We start from the raw sequence: 24,070 nt of genomic DNA on the forward strand, positions 1-24,070 counted from the left end.
TAAATAAATAAGCTTTAAAAATTAAAAATTCATTTGTATACCTTATTCACAGCTCCAGATAGACTTAGATTTTCATTTCACTGGAAAACCAAACTGCTATACAAATTTTCATGCTATCTACCATCAGGACATCCAGGGGAGCCATCTGCAGAAGAGGCTGCTGCCATGTTGGAAATTTTGCATGGGGTAGTAGCAGTGGGTTAGAAACTCAAAGCAGTAATCCAAGAGTTAGTCAGGAAAAACACTAAATTCAGAGAGTACTTATTAACCCAAGCCTTTCTGCATAGTGTCTATACCACCCTGTGGCCTCTAACCAAACAGGACACTGTAGGTCTCCAGAGGACAGAAAGCTTTTGTTGAAGTAGGAGGAGGACAGCTATTTGTGCTGAGGGGTTTTGTTTGTTTGTTTGTTATTCAAATAACTTTCCCCCTGAGGAAATTCAAAGGGAAAATGTCAGAAGTCTGTGATTAATGATTTTTTAAAATAGATGGGATCCTCCTGTAGAAAAGTATGTATTGAAAAGGAATCTACCTTACTAAATAATTAAGTTCTTGTAAGTTTGATACTATTTCGAAAGAGTTGTGCTTTTGAGTCCGATAAACGACAGGAGGGTCTAACTATCAACATTCTTTGAGGGGCAGCTGTTCGGTAACATTCTCAAATCATAATGATAACCAGAACTGGAACACTGCTTATGTGACCAACTGGTGATGGGGAGTTGTCCAGTTCTCTTATCCCCCAAGCTGTGCAGTATTAATGTGCTTCCTAAAATTCCTGAAAATGTGTTAAAATTAAAAAAGAGAAAGAAAACTACATGCTTTTGGGGACGGCGGTAAGGTGGTGATGGGGTAGGAGGGAAGTTTAAGGGAAGATTCCAGAAAGAAAAAACCTACACTAAAAACTACCTTCGTTTTCTTTTAAGGTTCCTTTTAATCGGCTCTTAAAGCAAAGACAGAAGCTGAAAACATTCCATGTAAATAAACAGCAAAGAACTCCAAATGCTTAGCAGACCAGAACACCGGAAAGAGCTTGCTCGGTACCGCCAGGCATGACCGGCTTTAGTGGATTTAACAATAAAAAAGAAGATGGCGTCAAATAAGCAAACTACACACAACTTTCCCTTCTAGCAAGAAGAGTGGATAAAACTTTCCACTGGGGGTGGGGGAGGATCTAGAGAGATAAAATGCTACTTAACACAACAATGTGAATAGCATTTAGGCCACATGCAAATTTCATCCACAGAGCTTGCAAATGGAATGCAATTTACTGCTTAGAGGATGTAACCTATTTGAGTCTAGAGAACTAATTAATAAAACAGACTAAAACAGAATGCAGAGTTAATTGCCATCCGTCCCCTGGTCTATTTCAACTCTGTACTTTATACTTGCTGTTAAACAAAATTCCAAATAATGTTATAGCGATCATGTTTTATTTAAGAAAAGGCAAGTTAGGTTTCGGTCAAATTTAAGTTTCTTAAAAACACTTGAAAAGTTGAACCTACTTTTCTCCTCAGAGGTTGTTCTGTGATGGAGAAAAATTTCAACAAATATAAAGGATTCAAGTCAGGTCGCATCTAGGAAGTAAGAGTAAATAAATTTGACTGTTCAGTAACCAGTGCCAGATTTTTTTTTCAATTACTAAGTTTGAAATAATCGAGTACAATCTTCAAAAACCATACTTTCATTTATAGATACAGTTGGACACATGGGATATGAAACCTACTCCTTCCTTGCTGTGAGTCATGGAATTAAAGATAGCAGTGATTTTTATCTCCAATTTTCCTCTTGACTTTTTCTTCCCTTAAGCATACCTGCACTAAATAATTTTTGTTTTTCACTGATAACAAGAGAAGTTTGAGCCAGATTATTTCCTTTGGGCCAACCTGTCAGTGATTACAAGGATACTTTTCAAAATACTCTGCAAATAGTGTACCCAAGGCTCATTCTTGATTCTATATTCCCCTGAAGCTTGCTGAAGGAAAGCATGATGCTTCTCCATTCTGTCTTGGTATACATCCTTCTGGAATCCTGAAATTGATTATGAACTGTGGCCATTTTCCAATAACTAGGCTTAAAATGTCAGACTCTCTAAGGTTTTTGAATGGAAGAAGATAATTTATGAATTGTATTAAGCCCTAGGGATTAGATCCCTGGAACCCTACATTTCAGACACAGTGTAACTGCTAAGGATGGCGGGGGGGGGGGGGGGGTGGAATGCCTGAGGTGTGAGGCTTATTTTATGGCGAGTCCTTCAAAACCTGAGTGGGCAGACCTAAAAAACACAGGTCTTCTCCTGGCCACAGTCCCAGGTGCATCTAGGTATCACTGGCTTTTGTCAGGATGAATGGTGGCGTTGAATAATTTCAGAAAAGCAACTCATATGCCAAAATATGATTGCTGAGATATTTGGAATATTGTGATTTAGCACTTAATGTAACTGTACTTTCTGATTTTACAAATAAGGAAACAGTTGGTTCCTGACCATTAGAGCTTTTGTTTTATGCTGTAATTCCTGGAATAGCTATATATTCCCCACCCTTGGAGCCCTGTAAAAGCTGGAAGAGATACAATGAGCACACAAGTCACCACCTTCTCATTCTCTGTTCACGTGTTATTCTTCTAGCAATGACAAATTGGTACACTAAAAAATACATGACTAAAGAAAAGCCAAAGGAATGATATCATTAGGGAATGCTAATTAAGATGCTTAAAAAGTCCAACTTATCATATGTAAAATTATTTTAATGACATAGTCAAGAAGAATCCGATGATTATGCTGCCAAGAAGGCAATACATTTAAGGCAATCCTACAAAGTATATGAAATCACAGACTGTCATATCCTGTAACTATTTTAATTTTAAAAGCTCAGTTTACAAATATATACCAATATTTTTCTCACTTTTAATCACTCCCCCACTGTTTCAGCATAAGAGCTAAAATAACCTAAAACGGCCCCCTAAAACACACACAGCAAGTCTGTTACACACATCTAGAAAACAAAAAATGTATGAAAGAAAGGATTTTTAAAATAATCTGAAACCGAGTAGAAAAAAAAAAAAAAAAATGTGTATGGATAGAATTTTAGCTACTAGTAAAAAATTTTCCTGAGAAAATTGTACTTTAAAGCAACTCTAAATGAAAACGCATATAATTAAGGGAAAGACCATTGCTTCAAACAGATTGACTGTCTTTAACAAGTTTCTCTCTTTCGAGCTACTCAGATATGCTATATTTCCTAATTATCACCTTTTAAGGGCCATCTGGGCCCATTCCTCCCCATCAGGGGGCAATTCCATTTGCATTGTTCCTGGGTTGAGTCATGATCAAGTAGTCTGGTGGTAAAGTTCATTAGAAATTAGAACAGAAGCATTCAACCCAACACAGTAAACCAAGTATCTGATACTCAGGCACCCAGAGGAGAGATGCTAAGCACTTCTACACATTCTCACATAACCAACAAGTCTTCTATGTGCATTTTATCAAATTGCTTGAAGAAACATTCAGCCTAGTCCCTGACCAGGTATGAAATGAAAATTTGATTAAGTCTCCTCATACTGCAAAATAGTTCTCAATTAAGGCAACATAACTGTAGTCCCTTATGTCTTTTCGTTCAAAAGTCTATTAAAAAACCTTTAATGATTCCCTCATTTAGCCTACCATTCACTAGCAGTATACTACTTCCTTCCTGTAGAGAACACACAAGAATTATCCTAATTGTATTTTCTGTGAAATGAATGCACATTACAGAGAAAGTGTATCCAACCCACAGACCAATGCTGACGGGTATAGGTTCCAAAGAGCATTCCCTTTTGTCCTCATCAATAGATCACCTTATACACTGACACGCTCTTTACAAACATGTTTGTGAGTCAAAGGCAGGATTGGCCCCTAAATATGCTAGATGGTTTAGGCAGCTGCCCTTCAGCAGGGCTGATTGGAAAAGGCATGGCTAATTCAAGGCAGCCGTATATAAGAGTTCCTGCTTCATACCTCATAATGTCTGATACATAAAACTCAGGAAATAGTTACCTGCTTCATCTTGCAATTTCTGAGCCTAACCTGCAATGGCCATCTTAATCTGAAATGCCAGCCTATTGAGATCAGGAAGGAGCGCTCCCTGCTGAGGCCCACAGCCTCATCGAGCTACACCTTAGTCTTGCAAATGAAGACAGCTGCAGCAGGCCCTAATCTATGCGAGGCAGGTGTAGCCCTGGGGCTCTCTGCAAGTGACCCTAGGAGTTCTTCGGGTTTCGAAGTTAAAAAGCTACTGTCATAAAAAGAACGATTTCATAGCCTCTCATTATTGAGGTTACTATGCTTTTTAAAGGAACAATGGCTTATTTCCTCCCATTTGTACCTTGATATTCTCCCCTGCCTTTCTGAAATTGCCTTATTTGGACAGTCCCTAATTCCGACCCCAGCTGGGACACTTCAAACCGGTGGCATAGCTCACACCTCACTGATGCTATTTGCTCAATGCTACGCTGAAAAATTGGTTCTACATCAAGTTCTTCATTTTTAAAAAGACTTTATTTACTTATTTGAGAGACAGAGAGAGAGAGAGAACACACAAGCGGGGAGGAGAGGTAGGGCTCCGTTGCAGGGCTCTTGAAATCATGACCTGAACCAAAGACAGGAGCTTAACCTCTTGAGCCACCCTGGTGCCCCTCAAGTTCTCCATTTTCAAAACCTATCTTAAAATCTACTACTCAGACTTTAGCAGAGATTTCAGGAGAAAACAATGCCCACAGGAGCTTCCCAAGATAATGAATAAAAACAATCCAATACTCCTTAGTAAAAGATCCATAGCAAAAGAGTATCACTGAAACTGAGCCAACAATAATTAACTCAAGAAGGAGTCACACAGTCCCCAGCTTCACTCTCATCCCCACCCGTCTGCACGTGTTGAAACAAATATATCTATGTCGGAGGCCAGTTCCTGGTCTCGAGGGTTTCCCAAAGGGCCAAGGAAGCAGAACTCCAGAGACGTTTCTGCCCTAAGAGGAACTAGAGTGCACCGAGTCCTTGGCTGGGTCACCAGCAAGGCCACCAGCTGATACCATGCCAGCTTGTGAGCTGAGCATGTGTAAAGTTCCAGGCAGAAAGGGAACTCAGCAAACCTTAAGATAACTCTTAACTCCCTGGAAAGATCCTTCTATCGGAGGGAGGGAAGTTTTGCTCAGATCATGCTTAAATTATGTATGCTTTAGCAGAAGAGGTAGTTGCAAACCCAAAACCTTGTTATGTTATTATACTGAAAGTATGTCAGTAAGTGTCTTCTTTTTTTTAAGTGGCATTATTTTAAGGCATTCTTTAAAAATCTGGGAGCTGATATACTGATTTTGAAATAAAGGTGCTAAGTATTTTTAAACATTTGGACTTTCTTGAAGAACTATTTTAGGGGCACCTGGGTAGTCAGTTGCTTGGGCATCTGGTGTTGGTTTCGACTTAGGTTGTGATCTGAGGTCATGATCTCAGGGTTGTGAACCCCATATCAGGCTCCATGTTAAGTGCAGAGTCTGCTTAGGATTCTCTCTCCCTCTGCACTCTCCCCTACCTCCACCCAACCCCTGAGCTAGTTTTCTCTCTTTTAGATAAATAATCTTTTCTAAAAAACTTAAGGGGGCGCCTGGGTGGCTCAGCCATTAAGTATCTGCCTTTGGCTCAGGCCATGATCCCAGAGTCCTGGGATCCAGCCCCACATCTGGGCTCCCTGCTCAGTGGGAAGCTTTCTTCTCCCTCTCCCACTCCCTCTACTTGAGTTCCTTCTCTCACTGTGTCTCTGTCAAATAAGTAAATAAAATCTTTGAAAAAAAATAAAGATTTAAAAAAATTTTTTAAGAATTACCTTAGAACTTAGTTTTTAGTGGTTCTATATTTTTCTTCCCTTTCACTTTTGAAATACACATAATTGGCATTTTTTTTCAATTCCTATAGAACTGTTGAGTTTTTATAAAAGTATAAAATTTGAAACAAGTGCAGATCGCCTGTAAATGTACCAGAAATACCAGGCTACACTTCCATACCCATTACTTCTAACAATTTCACAAGAAGGAGCACATTTTCATGAGTTGTGTGATGTTTTAGCAACAAGACTCCTATGGGCTTTAATGGAAGTCACACAGCTAAAACTCCATGCACCACTTTGAAAATTTAAGAGTAATTGCTAAGTCCCCCTTAGAGGGTCATAGAAATATTAAAAACTGAAGTATTTTGCTAAGAACTCCAATTATGCCTGAAGGCTTACATCAGATTTTATAAAATGATTGGTCACATATATAATGTACTCTAATACTGTTTTATTGGCTGGTTGTTTTCTTTATAAAAGAGGGTCTTTGTGAAATCCTGTCTGAAAGGGAACATACAATACAGTGAACTTCAGTCCTAATGTTCACTTAAGGCCACAGCTCAATCTTACAGGGGAGGGAAGTGTATGTAAGAAATAGATGGACTTGAGAATATTTTATCTTGTTATTTGTAGACTCAGAGGGGATCATTCCGTTCTGTTTCATCAGGCTGGTAGATTTTGAAGAAATACATTAAACTGTTGAACATAACCAATCCGCCTGGCGAACATTCTTCCTAAGAATCCGTTTTGACTAGCTGAGCCCTACCACAGACCCTCTGAGTGTGTTGCAGTGGCAGGCTTTGTCTGAGAATCCCCCTCACAGAACCACCTCTGATTTCTTTCCAGAATCGTACACAAAAAGGTTTATTAATTTGGGGGAAGAACCCAGCATTTCTACTTTAATTTTTTAAAGAAATTTTAAATAATTTCAAACTAACAGAAAAGCTGCAAGGACAGCACAAAAAAATCCCTGAATACCCCTTACCCAGATTTGCCAAATGTTAACATTTTTTCACATTTGCTTTATCATTACTGCCCTCTATTGATTGACTGAATGATGTTCATATATTATGTATATTTTTATTTTTTCTTCTGAACCTCTTTGTAAATCATATTCATTGTGCTCCTTGACCCCTAACTACTTCCCCAAACCAAGGACACTCCCCTACACAACTGCACTAAAATGATCACAATCAGGAAACAGAACACTGACATAATGCTGCTGTCTATTCTATAGTCCTGATTCAAATCTCATCAACTGTCCCAATAATGTCATTTATGCTCACTTTTTTCTGGCTGGTGACCCAATCCCAAATCACCAACTGCCTTTAGTTTTCATGCCTCTTCAGATTCAGGAAACTGCAAATTACATATTTCTTCAAGAGATTGTTCCTAGACAAATGACTCCTCTCATAATCTTCTGATGTTATAGCTCTGGTCCAAAATAATCACAAGGGGAAAAATATAATTTATTTTTAATAAGTAATTATTTTTTTCTTTCTTTAATGGGACAAGAAAGAGCACGTAGGAGAGGCACAGTAAAAACCACGAAAAATGTGGTACGTTTTCACAACTGAGCTGTTTATTTGGTTCAAGCCCGATGCAAACATAACTAAGGTTTCAGGCTGGGGAGAGAAACACAAGCAGTCTGTTGTGAGGCCACAGATTAGACCCTTGATCGAGGTGACCAAATCACGTCTATATTGCTAGTCAGAGGAAAGGCTAGGTACGGGGCAAAAGCATTCCTGTAGGCACAGGGAGTAGCACTGGAAAATACACTTCAAATTCCTATCTTACCCTGGTGGAATCGTCATCACTCAATGAAGGAAACACTGGATACCTCCAGATCTTGCTTAGGTATAAAACAAACAAGCTTCTTTACTAATTGTAACAAACTCCAGGTTTTGGATTTAGGGGTGAGAGATTTGGTCTGCTAGCTGATCAATCCTTGACAATTACTTTGGGGGGCCTCTTATAAAACTTGGTCAACTCAGGCATCATTCTTTCATTCTTTTTTTTTTTTTTTTTTTTTTTTTTTTTTTTTAAAGATTTTATTTATTTATTTGACAGAGAGAGATCACAAGTAGGCAGAGAGAGAGAGAGAGAGGAGGAAACAGGCTCCCTGCTGAGCAGAGAGTCCGATGTGGGACTCGATCCCAGGACCCTGAGATCATGACCTGAGCCGAAGGCAGCGGCTTAACCCACTGAGCCACCCAGGCGCCCTCATTCTTTCATTCTAATGCAACAGGAATACCAGTCAAGTGACTGCTATCCTAACCCCACTAATGCCATTTCATGGCGCTATATTATTTACCTTCTAAATTGATTCACAAAGCATTTTACATGGGATCTATGTTATGGGAATACATTTTACAGAAGGATGTACTGCATTCTTAGAGACTTGCAGGCCTGAGCACTGAGAAGTACAATAGGTTCTCTAGAAATCAAAGATGGTATCAGATATTCTCTTGTGAATGTGTGGAGGAAGACATTGTTTCTAAAGAATGTCCCTCCATTGCGGTCATAGGCGTTGCTACAGTGAAATTCTCCCATGAGTAGGCCAACTTCAAACCACCATTACCCATGAAAATACCAGTCAGTAAAAGCTACTTTATAAGCAGTTTACTTTCAGTCAAAGTCATGAATGCAAGTTTCCAGCACAAATACTGAAAAGTACAAACCGAGTATCCTAAATTTTTATATTAACTCTTGCCCCATTAATAAGACACTAAGCTATTGTTATTTAGGTTCTAAGTATCCGCACTGGATAGCAATAACACAGCTTTTTAAAAATGCTGTTTCTCACACCAGGACCTGGTTGGCCAAATATTTCCTTTGGATGAAGTTTAACAACGGGCTCCTGGAAATCTACGGGCAGCTGCTGGATTGTGTATCTAGTTAATGGCCAGAGGAATCCATAGATTTGCCTTCCTTCCCATTTCTAGCAGATACATCCCTCTCTCTCTCCCCTCTGTTTTGGAAGGAGAAAAAAATATGGTTTATATAAAGTGGATTGTGGTAACTCATTACGTAACACTTGGACAGATGTGTCATTGGCAGATATAATAGGTTTGTGTTTCACCGCCCCCTACACAATTACTCAGATCACCATCTGAGGACCTATAAGAGTGATTCAAAAGGTAAAATCAAAGTCCCAGCACAGTGGACATCTGAGTAATACTCTGGTAAACAGACGTACAGATCTGCCAAGTGACGAAGATGTAAGCAGAATACGCCAAAAGGCCAGTGTTAAAGATGAGGCTGGGAACATGAAAGACTATTTCTTGAGGCCTAAAGAGTTCAAGTTTCCTTTTCTAACATGTACCCAGGGCAAAGTTTAATTAGCTGTACCATTTAGGTCACAAGGCCTTCTCTAAGGAACAGTACATCAGCACTATAAACAGCCGAAATATCCTGAACGAGAAAACCCAAATTTGCTGCACACATGCTCGGTTATTCACTGCACGGAGCAAGGATCCGGTACATGCTAGATCCTCATCAGATGCCTGTAAGAAACATGCTAAGAAAATTCTCCTGTGCTTTCTGTTTTTAAAGAGTTAATCTACATGAAAATGTCAGAAGAGTAAACTGTTTCACACTAACTCCGGCCGCCTACCTTTTCTCTAATTATACAAAAGATGATTGTAACAAACCGGGTCTGGTAGTCTCCTAAAACAAAAAAGATAATAATACCATCCTAATTTTGGTTTTGTCGTAGAAAAGGCAAATTGGTGCATAATTAACAATTTGTTGGTGCAAATTCATCTGCATCTTTTAATTGGTGTTAATTAGATTAGGACTAAAATTTCTTTAATCCTCTATCTTGCCTTTTTTGATGCAAACTAATTTTCTCAGCTGGATGTCAAAGTTTCCTATTAATTACACTTTTCTAACAGGAGCGTCTTCAACCACAGAGAATCAAATATATAGAGAAGAGCAGTTTTCAGGACTAGGGAACAACCTTTTGGGGAAAATAATGGTGAGAACTGACACTTGGGAGATAACGAGTGAATTCACCCAAATCCACTGCTGAAGCAGGGCTACCGTAATTAGCAAATCAGGGACTGTCCCGTATGTGAGAGCCTCCAGCATTTGGTAGCTGTAAATAACACCCTGAAATGTAACTCCGCCACACAGTGCAGATGTTGTGGACTTTCTCAAACAACAATGACAAAATGTTTAGCCTTATAGTTAAGAAGATAACCTGCTTTTAAATCCCAAGAATAACAATATGTTGCCTTTTAATTCTATTATCTAGAATGTTATCTATATCCACATCCAGTGGAGAGCGAATGCAAATGTAAACCATTGTAGGTGAACTTAAGTTCCACATCTCATATGGTTTCCCCCAAATATTGTAACTCTTCTACAATGGCTAACATCTTGGGGCAGGGGGGAAGCCACAAAATACATTCAATATCTTTAATGGCAAGGTGACCTGACATAAAATTTTATATAGTTAAGGATTTCTGATAGTTCTCTATCTATCTCTTTTCCCCTTACTACATAGCAGTGATGATTGAAACCCGATGTGTACTGCGAAAAAGGCTATAAAACATTTTATGTACAAATAAAACAGTAGCCATTAAGTTTTGCTATGATGTCTGAGTAGATATTCAGCATGAAAACATGATAAAACAACTGTAAACTGATTGTGATCAAATGTAATTACAATGACTTGTCTCCAATGAATGACATGAACTAAACACAGTCACAGACTTCTCCAAAATTACTTTGGGCAAAGAACCAAGAGAACACTATATCCTTTCTTCACTGAAGGCATTTTGCCAAATAAATTGCAAACACACAAGCTTTAATAACCACAGCCAAAAAAGCACTTGGGAACTCATTATGGAAATGTTTAAAACCACACACACACAACACACACACGATCATATTTGATAAAACTCTTTCGTATTAATGTAATTCCACTGAAAAAGCGATGTTTGAGATTTTTAATTGGTGCTCCCCAGAAGTAAATCCAAAGACTGACAGGCAATTACAAGTTGTTGTTGTTTTTTTCCTCAAAGTCAATTATTTGGCTGCCTTTCCTGGCTTCTTTATTCTGGAGATGCTCTAAGAAAATCTACTTGAAAATTTTATGCAGCTAAAAGTAAACAATGACTAGATTCTGAAATAACCTTATATTTTCAGGAAGTCAATAGCAAGTGACTCTCTCCTTCACTCTCTGCCCTTTCTGATGCAGCCTACTATATAGCACTATGCTCTAAAACAGAACAAGGAGAGGGATGCCTGGGTGGCTCAGTGGGTTAAGCCTTTGAGCTTAATCTCTGAACCATCAGTTCAGGTCATGATCTCAGGATCCTAAAACGGAGCCCTGCATCGGGCTCTCTGCTGAGCAGAGAGCCTGTTCCCCACCCCTCTCTCTGCCTGCTCTCTACCTACTTGTGATCTCTGTCAAATAAATAAATAAAATCTTAAAAAAAAAAAACCAGAATAAGGAAAAATATCCATTCATTTAGAACTGCAGTAACTCAACAGTGATTATGGCTAACATGGCTCTAGAAGCTTAGGGCTCTGGGAAAGAAAAAAAAGAACAGGTGCTCTAGGTCCCACTTTCCAACTCTGTCTCATTTTTTATTTTTTGTTTTTTTTTGTTTTGTTTTTACCTCTAGCCCTGAAATTGTGGTAATATCAATATAGGCTATTCGGTGACATTAATAAGAAAGTAGAAATCTAATTCCACTCCTACATACACACCCTAGGAAACATACCACACAAAAACTTGTATATAAATGTTCAAAACACTGTTACAATAACTAAAAAGCAGGAACAACCCAAATGTCCATCAACTGATCACTGGATAAACTGTGGTACATCCATACAAGGAAACATCATTCAGCTATAAAAAGAAACTTCTGATGCATGCCAGAACATGGATGAACCTTGAAAACATTATGCTAAAGGAATGACATCAGTCAAAAAAGACCACATTTTATGATTACATTTATATGAAATATCCAAAAGAGGAAAATATATGGAAACAGAAAATAGATTAGTGGATGCCTAGGCCTGGGGAGTTTGCCAGGATTGCTAATAGGTATGACATTTCTTTTAGGGGTGATGAAAATGTTTTAAAATTAATTGTGGTAATGGTCACACAACATTGTAAACAGATGAAAAGCCACTGAATTGTACACTGTAAGTGGATAAACTATATGATATATGTTACATTTCAATAAAGTTGTTATACATAATATTACACATATGTATATTACATATATATTTTTTTAAAAATATATTTTTTACACATACATATTTTTTTTTATTTTTTATTTTTTTAAAGATTTTATTTATTTGACAGACAGAGATCACAAGTAGGCAGAGAGGCAGACAGATAGAGAGTGAGAGAAGGAAGCAGGCTCCCTGCTGAGCAGAGAGCCTGATGTGGGACTCGATCCCAGGACCCTGAGATCATGACCTGAGCCGAAGGCAGTGGCTTAACCCACTGAGCCACCCAGGTGCCCTACACATACATATTTTAAAAGTAGAGAGATTCCTTACATTTTTGGTCCTTTTAATGTATGTTTCACTAGAAGCCGCAAGGTCAATCATAAAGATTGAGGAGTGTTCCAAATACAGAATTATTTAAAATTTCTCCCCCTCTGAAGAAGAAGAAAAAACCTGTACCAAATCTGCTCTTGTTGAGGCCACCACTGATCCCCAGGTTGCTAAATGCCAGATCCTAAATTACTTGACCTACCAGCAGCATGTAGCATAATCACCAGCCCAACTGCATCTTGATAGATTGTGTTCACCTCTTTCCCAGGACACACACGCCTTAGTTAAAATCCTATCTTACTGCTTGCTATTTCTCCATCTCTTTTGCTGGATCATCCCTCCCACTTCCTCCTTACCCTCTCCCTTAATGTTGGGAGTATTCTACAGCCAGCCCTGGGTCCACAGCCTCATACTCCTCCCACAGGAAGCTGACCTGGTCCTACTAGTTTAAATGCCACCCTTATCCTAGCAACTTCCACATGTAGGTCTCCAGTCCAGGTCACTCTTCCAAATTCTGGACTCCAACATTCAACTGCCAACTTGGCATCTCTACCTGATTTCTTTTCTTTTCTTTTTCTTTCTTTTTTTTTTTTAAGATTTTATTTATTTATTTGACAGAGAGAGATCACAAGTAGGCAGAGAGGCAGGCAGAGAGAGAGAAGAGCAAACAGGCTCCCTGCTGAGCAGACAGCCCGATTCGGGACTCGATCCCAGGACCCTGAGACCATGACCTGAGCCGAAGGCAGTGGCTTAACCCACTGAGCCACCCAGGCGCCGCTCTTTTCTTTTCTTTTTTAAGATTTCACTCAGGGGCTCCTGGGTGGCTCAGCAGGTTGGGCCATTGCCTTCCGCTCAGGTCATGATCTCAGGGTCCTGGGATCGGCCCTGCATTAGGCTCTCTGTTCAGCAGGAAGCCTTCTTCCCGCTCTCTCTCTCTGCCTGCCTCTCTGCCTACTTGTAATCTCTCTCTGTCAAATAATAAAATCTTAAAAAAAAAATTATTTATTTATTTGACAGATACAGAGAGAGCACAAGTAGACAGAGCAGCAAGCAGAGGGAGAAGCAGGCTTTCTACTGAGCTGGGAGCCCGATGTGGGGCTCGATCCCAGGACCCTGGGATCATGACAGGAGCCGAAGGCAGCCGCTTAACTGACTGAGCCACCCAGGCACCCCTCTCTACCTGATTTCTAATAGAGAATCTAAAAGTCAACCTGTCCAAAGTTAAACTACTAATCCTTCCTCCACCTCTGGCCCCAACAGGTATTTGTTCTTGTTCACTGATGGATCTCAAATACCTAGAACAAGGTAGTCCCTCAATATATATTGGTTGGATAAATGAATGACTACTGGAATCCCACTGGACCCATCACCTGCCAACATTTGTTTAATGGTGACTTTACAAGGTAAGGGTATAAAATTTTGCTACACAGATTTTTACACAAAATGAACAGTAGACAAAACTGATGTAAAGGGCTATTGCTGCTGTTTATTATTTATTATGGCCCCAAAACACGAAACTGACATAGGAGATTCTCTCAACTCCATGAGTCTTATAATTAAACTGTGGATGTTGAGGTATTTACATTTGTCTGGCAAATGAAAATTCACAGGTAAAGGAGGAGAATGTGTTCTAGATTTCCCAAGAGCTAAGTACTAACATTCAGAGCAGAGAGAAAAGAACAGATGATAGAGATGTCCATCAAACTAAAGTGATCTTCAAGATGCTAAGAGTTCTATGGTGGGGCTCTTCTCCACAATGACATGTAGAGATGGTCTTTAAACAGGGAGAGGTTTGAAAATACCCTGTGTTACAAAAGGAGAAAAGTTAAAGTGATCTATCTCGTATATAACACTGATCTTCCTGTACGCAAAAGGCATTGCTGAGTTTAGGAATGAGAACACATTGATCTTCTTCACAATCTGCAACTTTAATGTTGCACAAAACTTTCTAATGAGACTGAGGAAGCACTGCCATATCCTAAGCCAAAATTTTACATATTCAAAACTTACTCTTACGGTGTTTTCTTTCCTTTTTTAAAAAAGATTTTATTTATTCATTTGAGAGAGAGAGAAAGAGAGCACAAGAAGAGGCAGGGGGAGAAGCTGCCTTCCAGCTGAGCCAGGAGCCCAAGGAGAGCTTGATGCCAGGACTTGGAGATCATGACCTGAGCCAAAGGGAGATGCCCAACCATCTGAGCCCCCCAGGCACCCTGGTGCTTTCTGATTAAGACTAAAGAAATTCCCAAAGAAAAAGATCTAAAGTAGTTAACCTACAGTGTGTTTGCTTTTTCTTGAGAAGAGTTTTAGAAGGGCTAATAATTACTACTAATAATAGAGTTATTAACAATATTAATAACAATAGCTAACAGCTAATAATATAGGTCTATATGAAAGAGTGATACCGTCTCCTGAAATTCATGAGATAGATCTGACACTCAAGTACCACCCAGGAGGCCTGCAGCCTTTGCTTTAGAGGTGACAACTCCCAACAAGAAGCAATGTCACCATCCTTGTATTCACAACTATTGCCAGCACAGGTTGTGCTTGGAGTCAAAATTAAAAATAAAAACATCAGTGATCAATTACAATGTACACCTCTGGGCTTCAGCATGGCTAGAATCTAGCCTCTTTATTTTTTCTTTTTTCTTTTTTCTCCTTCTTTAATTACAAAAAGTCCATGTCATCTCCCAATACTAAGTCAAGAGGAGAGCTAGAATTTGCTCAGGCTCCAAGGGAATCACTGTAGTTTATGACGGGTAAACACACATGAACATTTTTCAGTTCTCTACTAGTTCATTGAACAGCTCTTAATATATTCAATATGATTCTTTATAACATGCTTTCACAAACTTTTATGGTTGTCCGGAAGTTTCACTTATATACAAATATCATTTAAAAAGATGAGCAGCCCCACAGAGTGTGAAGGACTGAATAAAACACTCATCCTTATCATCTCAATATATCTCTTACTATCAGGAAACTTTCAATCACAAACCAAAATGCAGTAAATGGCTTCCATTATGATTGCAATCAATACTAATGATAATAAATTATAATTAATAGTTACATGAGTTCCAACATTGTGCCAGGCAATTATCTTAGAAGTTTGGATGCTTGGTCTCATTTGTTCATTAGAACATTATCCTCATTTTTCAAAGGAAAGAACTAAGACAGAAAAATCAAATAACTTGCTTGGAATCATAGGACAGCAAATATGGTAACCATATTCTAATTTCCTGGGCCTATGTTCCTAACCATAACTATCTCTTGCCACCAAACTAAAATTAGGAAGCAAAGCAATGTGCATTAACTGCTCCGAAGTCCTGACATCACTTACTAAAAGTTTTCATGGTAAGTTGCTTTTGGAACTGATTCATTCATTCAGAAGTATTCATCAAGCACCTACTACATCTATTCTATTAGACACTGAAAACAAGAGCAGAGTAGGATACAGTTCTTGGCCTCAAAGCTGTAGGCCTGTGAGGGAGCTTCCCAAAGGGCTCCCTGAGGGCATGAGCTGAGAACTGAAGGTGAACTGAGAGGTAAGAGGAGATCAGGAGTGTGTGCCTGGCAGTGGGGTGCACAAGTCAGGGACAGGAGCCCAGGGAGAAGGGGAGGCTCTCACACATCTCTTGACATGTAGAGATGGTCTTTAAACAGGGAGAGGTTTTTTGCACAAGTTTGGGTACCTGTCACTTCCTAATAGAACCTTTGCAATCATTTCCTGACTTGAGCTTTTTGGCTTCCAGTCTTTCCCTGGCTCCACTGAGCCTCTGAATTTATCCTACCTAATGCTATGCATTAATCTTCCTAAAATGCAATCATGTCCCTCCCAAATTTGAAAACTTTCACAAGCTCCTTCCAGCTCAGTTTCAAATTCCTTGGCCTGGTAGTCTAGTGTTTCATTAAGTATCCCATCCTTCATTAAGGGTGGGTCTGATGGATGCTGATTTTGGAGCGTGTATGTAGAAATTACAAACAAGTTAGGGGCGCCTGGGTGGCTCAGTTGGTTAAATGTCTGCCTTCATTCAGCTCAGGTCAGATTTCAGGGTCCTGGGATCAAGCCCCATGTCGGGCTCCCTGCTCCGCAGGTAGTCTGCTTCTCCCTTTCCCTCTCTCTTTGCCCTTTCCTGCACTGATGGACTCTCTTTCAAATAAATAAATAAATAAATAAATAAAATCTTTTAGTTATTTCAGGAAATTATAAACTGTGATGGGAAATTCCACAAATTTGGATAATGAGAATTTTTAAAGCATCATTGATACAAACGGAAATTTCTAACAGGCTTTCCCTAAAATGAAATAATACGAGAAAAAATTCCTATAAGGAAACCTAACAGATTGACTAAGACTAAACTTGTCTTACAGTTTTAGGAACTCTGCCTCTAATTCTGAGATGTGTACTGTGTAGGGTGCAGAATACTGTTTATATCTCAGTTGTAACAGTTCTTAAAAGCTAAAAATAGGGATCTTTATAGGGAATGGAAAAGAAACTTTATAAAATCCATGCAGTTGAAGGCTGGCTCTCAGTAAACTAGGAAATCTTTCAAAGATGAAGAAAATGAAACAATAATTTGAAACCACCATCCAACTTTACATTTTCTATTTGGAAAACTAGGGCTGTTAGGGATACCCAACTTTTTTAAGGATTATGACTTTTTCCTTTGATTTTTTAAAGATACTCTGAAAAGAGCCTGTGGAATTTTGCCAATGGCTAGAGATGGCTCTATAAAGGAGAATGGACAACCTACATGTTCTTCACAGCACTCTGGGTCCTTAATGCCCCACTATGTGTTCAAAGCTAAGGCCCTGTAAGAACACCAGTGGTTCTGTTCCAGACCTGAGGATACCTCTAGGAGCTCCATCTCCTGCCTTCTACTCTGAACCCAGCTCTCCGATTGCTCTGAATCTGACTCTCGTCCCAGTAACTCTTCATCTACATGAATACCTTGATTTGACTATACCATGGCCTTTGAGTTTCGTTTTACCCCTTAATCCTCTTTCCTGGTTTGGCCTGGACCTGGCCATGCAGTGCTCCGTTCAACCTCCAGAAGCCAGGCTGGGCTTGCTGTGTCAGTGTCATGTCAAGGAGGGAATGTAGGCACAGGCAATGAAGAGAGCAGTTTTCCTCTTTTTTCTGTCTACCAAAACACAATCAGTTAGCCCAAATGGCCAACAGCTCATTAACAGTGAAGTCTTATTTTTGCTCCTCACTTTTTAAAGAAGATTTTATTCAGAGCACAAGCAGGGGGAGGCAGAGAGGGAGAGGGTAGAGGAGAAGGAGACTCCCCACTGAGTGGGGAGCCCAACATGGGGCTTGGTTCCAGGGCCCCGAGATCATAATCTGAGCCTAGGTCATATGCTTAACTGACTGAGCCACCCAGGTGTCCCTTTGCTCCTCATTTTTAATACTTGATTATTTGCCATTAGTGAAAAATCTATGGGTTATTTTCCTTCATGATGCCTTATTTCTCAAGTGCCCATAGAATTCTTCAAATCTATATCTATATCTGTATTTCTGTCTCTATCTCTATCTCCTTTTGTTCCTAAACAGAACATTTGCCAACTGGAATAGTAGAGAGATTTGTCTTTTTTTTTAAAGATTCCATTTTTAAGTAATCTCTACACCCAACGTGGGGCTCAAACTGACAATCCTGAGACCAAGAGTCTCACATTGACTGTACTGACTGAGTCAGCCAGGTGCCCAGAGACATTTTAGTCTTTAGAGGAAATGAGGGGAGTGCAGAATGAGTTGACAGGTAAAATTTAAGAGAGAATGTTTATCTGGACTATTAGGCATATATACTCTAGTCAAAAAGGTAAGAAATTCATCAAGAATACCAAGTACATTACATGACTTCATAATTTTTAACGGGGGCATTCATTGTTTCCATTAAAATGTTCAATTTTATTCCATAAATACCCAAAGACTACCTAAGAAATTGAAGCCAATACACAATGCACATACACACAAAACTGAGTCTTACTGATTATCATCCAATCCTAAACATGTTACCGAATTAGAAGCAGGGTAGCCTCTCCACTCTTCCAATGACAATTTACTGTCTGTAAAAAGCAATATCCTTTAAACATGACTATAAGCAATCCTTTCCATAATCTGGCTGTGTGTGTGTGTGTGTGTGTAAGTGCGCACGCACATGCACACATGAGAGAAAGACAGAGAGAGAACAAGGACTTTGATAGTTGAATGGTTACTAGACTTAAGATGAAAACAACATATTCTGTGCTTGCATTTCTTCTCCTCTGTTCAAAACTTACCCAGTATCATCGCCATGGGATGGTTACACATGGGTGGATAGTTAACAAGTGTCCGCTCCCACTGTATTCTGGTACAGCAGTGATTTCTAACAGACCCTGAGTCCCTGAGACCCCCAGAGCTCTAAAGCTTCCAAAGGAACCTCCCCACATAATTGTTGACTTTTGGGTGTACATGAAGGTCACTTAATTTTCCTTGGAAACCCTCTGAAGCAGAATTATAATGTATTTTCAGTGTGCAGATACTCAAGTGGGGCACAGGACATTGGGACCCCATTCCCACATCTCTGCCATGCACAAGAGTAAGACATATCAGCATGCCATCCGTGAGACGCCCAAGTATAGGTTTCTCCCATTATCTGAAAGTAGAAAATTCCTATGAAACCTTTTGTAAGCTGAAATGGCATATCATTATTGCATATGGAAATCTTTTTATAGCATTCCCAGGTCCAAAAAATAGGCTGTCTTAGACTTTTCTTACAACCTTACGACACATCTTGCTAACAGATGCAGAAAATAAATGGAGAAAAAGCACAAATGTTCACAGACACAGTTCAAAGCTCTGGAGCCTTGATGCTGAGATGCTGAGAGCAGTTCTCGGAGAAGGAGCTTGGCGGGGCCGTTCTGGATGCTATAGGCTCTCCAACAGTTTGCTGTAAAACCAATGCTGAGTGCTGTTTTTGCTTTTCTCATAAAAGCAAAAGTCCTCTTAGGAGTTCTCTGATTTAGTGAAAACAGGTACTAAGGTAGGTCTTCTGTAAAAGCAAAGTGGCATAATGCAAACTTTCAAAAAGCAGGGGATACCTGTATAGGGAGTATCAGGTGACAAACAGGAAAGCCACCCCTAAACAGCCCCAATACCACCAAGAACATTGTTAAAGAGAGCAGGGATTTTTAAATGTTGTTAATGTAGGTGGGTTTGCCCATTTCTCATGGCATTGGGGGGCAGTATAAATTTTCACATGAATGGTGTAAATTCTGCACGGTATTTTGACACCTACTACATCTGATTCAAATGCAAATTAAAAAATTGGGTTTGCATAATGAAAAACCATTCATTTTTCCTTTCCCCATCTCAGCAGGAATACAAAGCAATTCCAAGCCACTCTGCAAATGTATCCAAGGTTAGAGATTTTGGAGGGAGGAGCCAGCCAGCATCTCATGCCCCAAATCACTGAAGCATTTCAGCAAACTGACAGACTTAAAACAGCAATTTAAGAAAGAGAGGGGAAAAAAAATACCCTTTCGGGGGAAAAACTCAGATTTGTAGATGTTCTGTTGCAGAACAGGTTCTTACTGAAAGAACCATCTCAGAGAGTCTGATCGTGTTGGATCTGATCTCTGGGTTCCACCCCAGGTGGCACCCCAGTCATCCCAGGAGACCCACCCACCAGAGTCATCCCAGTGTGATTAGGGTCAGACCACACAAAGCCACCCTAGTGTGGGCAGTTGGCACCTGTGTCCTTTGCTGGGGTTTAAACTCAGCAGTGCAGTCGTTTCTCTGGGCATTTCCACTCATCCACTCCCAGAGCCTTCCCAAATGTCCCTCTTCTTTCTTTAACTCCCAGTGCTACTGCTCTCTACATGGCTTTCTCAATCTTGGTGCCCAGGAAGTGTTCCAAAGCCCAAGTTTACCAGGCCTCCCTCCTCATGTTCTCTCTAGGAGTAGACCTGTGTCTGAGAGGCCCCTTCCTTCTTCTTATCCTCAGCCCCTCCAAATGAAACCCACACTAAATCCCTCCCCAGACATATCTTGGAAATGATTAATCTCTCAGATTAACCGAATGGGCTCAAATATAAAAATATTTTTAAAAAACAGTAGGGTCGTTAAAGAGTGACAGATTTAAGCGCCATCTGGGCTCGCTGGTCAGGGTGGCGCGAATTCCATCAAACGGCTGAACGGTGCACGATCTGGGAATCCCATCTGTTTTATCTAACATGAATCAGTCCAACAGTTTGGCCATTTTGATGTTAGAGCTGTTTTAAAAAACCCTGGACATATAATACCAACAGTTTTTCCTTCTCTAAACTTCTAGAATGCAAAATTTGTGCTTGATTATCAGAATTAAAGATAGAAATGAAGCTTGATTTGATTCTAAGAGTAGCCCTAAAGAAATTCTAAATCAACCTTTTTTCATAAAATAACTATTTCCCCAGTTTTTTGTTTTTTTTTTTAAGCAGAAGCATCTTGCAACCAAGTATAACTGACCTTAAGGTTATCATACGAAAGTTTACATTAATAATTTTTTTCACTGAAAATTACACTGCTAGGATTTTGGATCTTGTAAAATAGGAAACTTTTGGTTTTCTTTCTCATTTTAATTCTTCCTCTCCTGCCCCTCCCAACAAAATATTTATGAAAATAATATAAAAATATTATAAAGAAAAGCAGTCAAAGATATCAATTAGATAATTTTAATGGCTCTTAAGAAACATTTTTTTTGTAAACAAATAAAGCCTTCTCCTAGTTATTACAAATTGCATTTAACCTTTAGTACTTTTGGACTGCTTCCCTGTCTTGCTGTGCTGTAATAATTCTTAGAAACACTAATCAGATTTTCCTGTCCCCAGTAACATACTTCTGTTTCTGAACAGTAGCATTAAATTGCCCCAAAACAAATACCCTGGATACGTAGTATTTAACAAGCAGGAGAAAAAAAAAGATATGATTTTTAGGAGTAAATATATTTTGACCATTTTGAGATTTCATTTAAAAATTCACATTTTAAACTACAAATCAGACTACCTTTTAAATTGAAAATATTCTTCTGCTATGATATTGTGATTATAATTTCTATCTTTAAAAATACAGGTGATAATTCTCCTGTTTAATTATTATATGACGCATTATAGAACTTTACACAGGAAACACATGAAAATGAAATAATCATAAAACCAACATTCATGAAATTATGTATTTAAAGGGGGATTGCACATCATCATATGATTTTATTCCAACTTTTTGTCATCTTTTATAGCTATGATGTGGAACCAAAATAACTTCTTCAGGACTAGATTTGTGTCTTCTAACCAGTTTACATACCAAATTTATTTCCTAAAGCAGAATTCTCTGGAAATACAAAGCAAGCACTATGTGGCGTGTTATTAATATGTGCATTTATTGTTTCCTCATCTATAAAACGAGGACAATAATATCTTCCTGTAGAACTCTTCAGGGGTTATATTTGACAATATTTTTAATGTATATTAAAAATTATAAAGTATTATGCAAAAGTAAGTTATTACTAACCCTAATAACAATAATTCCATATTCTTATGGAACAAAAACTACTGAAAAATAAAACATCCTTTCTCCCAGTCTCCCTTATGATTGAATAAAGAAGCACATTTATATGAATTCTTTCTTAAACAGCATTTCACACACAACTGGTTTTAAAGTATCCACTTTGGGGAATTATAAAATTTCTGAGAAAAATTATTTCTACATTTGACAAATTTTATCTTATTTTATTTTTAAAAGATTTTATTTATTTGACAGAGAGAGACAGTGAGAGAGGGAACACAAGTTGTGGGGGGAGAGCTGGAGAGCAAGCAGGCTCCCCGCTGAGCAGGGCGCCCAATGCAGGGCTGGATCCCACGACACTGGGATCATGACCTGAGCCCAAGGCAGATGCCCAACGATTGAGCCACCCAGGAGCCCCTACATTTGACAAATTTTAAAACGCAGAAGCAAATAGTCAAATTGTCAGAAACTTTATTTGTATCCTTTACTTTCCTGAAAACTGCTGTGGCCAATTCAGAACTCTGAAAGCACATGAAAACTTCTGTTCCAGGGGACTGGTTCCAGACCTGAACTGGGATATAAGTCTATGTCTATGACCCTGATCATCTCAGTAAATGTCAGTGGTGAAGAGTTACAATTCATTTAGGCCACAACTAAGGCAAATGCTGGGACCACCGACTTCTCTTTCTCCTTCAAGCTTATGAAAGAAATGATTTAAAAAAAAAAAAAAAAGGAGAGAACTTTTGGAAGATAGATGCTATTTACAACATCTTTACGGAGAGGAATTGCAGTATTAAAATTTCATTAAATGTGCAGTTTTATCTCTCTCAGCATCATCTGAAACAAAAGACAGGGGCCCCAGCATCGGGTTTCCAGTTGATTCTTTCCTCTTTCCCCTTTCCCTATGGTGACCAAGCCTGTGGCATGCTCCTAGAACAGCAGTAGCAAATGAGATCCATCCGAACCCAGCTTTAGTGACAATGGAGCAGCTGAAGTTGTCCCTGTGAGATGCCAGCTGGCTTCTGCACAAAGGTAACAAGGTTTCTTTGTTTGTTGTTAATCCCTTTGGCTTCTTATCATCCCCAATCCATGCAGACATGCACTGGACACTTGGATCAGGTGGCTGCAGTACTGATGTCTGGGCTCCACAAAAACGTGGTGCCCACATCCCTAGGCAGATCCCCAACTCTAGAGCCTGGAATACTTGTTCAGCAGGCACACCAAAATAGAGATCATACTTGGCTGCAAGATGATTCTGCTGCCCAACAGTAAAACGTGAAGACACACTAGGCCATGGGATAGGGGTGGACAGCAACGAGGGCTTTGGGTAAAAATGACAAGCGGTTACACTCAGGGGAGAACTACCACAGAGACATTCTTGCTTGGCCAGGTAAAATGACCCTAGTGAAGCAGTGTGCATTCAAAGAAGCCAACCAGAAAATACTGTTTTACCCATGTATCTCGCTAGTATCAAACAAGTCCCTGTTTGGCCCAGTTTAATACACCGTTCAATAAATGGATACATATCTCTAGGGTTGGATAAATGGATAAAAATCTCTAGGGTTTATAAAGTTAGGAGGAAATAATCCACTTGAGCTTCACCTAAGTAGCAAATATGTGAGCTAAAGAGAAGTGATAAATCTGTACTGCCTAATTTTCATTCTAGCATATTCCTTGACAAAATAATCATATTTTAAAATCACAGTTCCTTTAACTATATCGCACTCCCCGTATCTATATGCATTTGAGTAATTTTATTAAACCCTGATTTAAAGAAAATGTTCAGTCCTGCATCTAGCATGGGATGTTCTTTCTTTGTACTGACCGTGACCACCTCAGATTTCAGTGCTGTATTTTGAGCCACTGGACTGGTGGCCTATTTAAAGGTAAATAAGAACCACAAATACACAAAAAATAAATCTCAATAATGTCTAATGATCTCTTACTGAAACTGGTGTTAATATGCAATGAGAATTGGGAAATATTTTATAAATGTGCTATACTATGGATGGTGGTAAAGGATAAGATGGCATCAACCATTTGACAGGGTAACCATAATAGTAATGAAAAAATAGGCTTTCTCCTAAAAAATCTTAGTTTTCAACTCATTTTAACCATTACCTGACAAACAAAAATCTTTTATAAAGACCTAGAAGATATAGGGGCACCTGGCTGGCTC

The 24,070-nt window shown here is 39.1% G+C and overlaps 1 protein-coding gene across 3 annotated transcripts in view; it reads right to left on the bottom strand.

Annotated features, from left to right (window-relative positions):
* Positions 1–24,070, bottom strand: part of CLYBL (citramalyl-CoA lyase) — a 255,788-nt gene that overhangs the window by 174,550 nt on the left and 57,168 nt on the right. The window lies entirely within an intron of this gene.

Source organism: Mustela putorius, unplaced genomic scaffold (assembly GCF_011764305.1).
Source record: "Mustela putorius furo isolate JIRA1106 unplaced genomic scaffold, ASM1176430v1.1 tig00000551_pilon_pilon_pilon, whole genome shotgun sequence".
Lineage (NCBI taxonomy): Eukaryota > Metazoa > Chordata > Mammalia > Carnivora > Mustelidae > Mustela > Mustela putorius.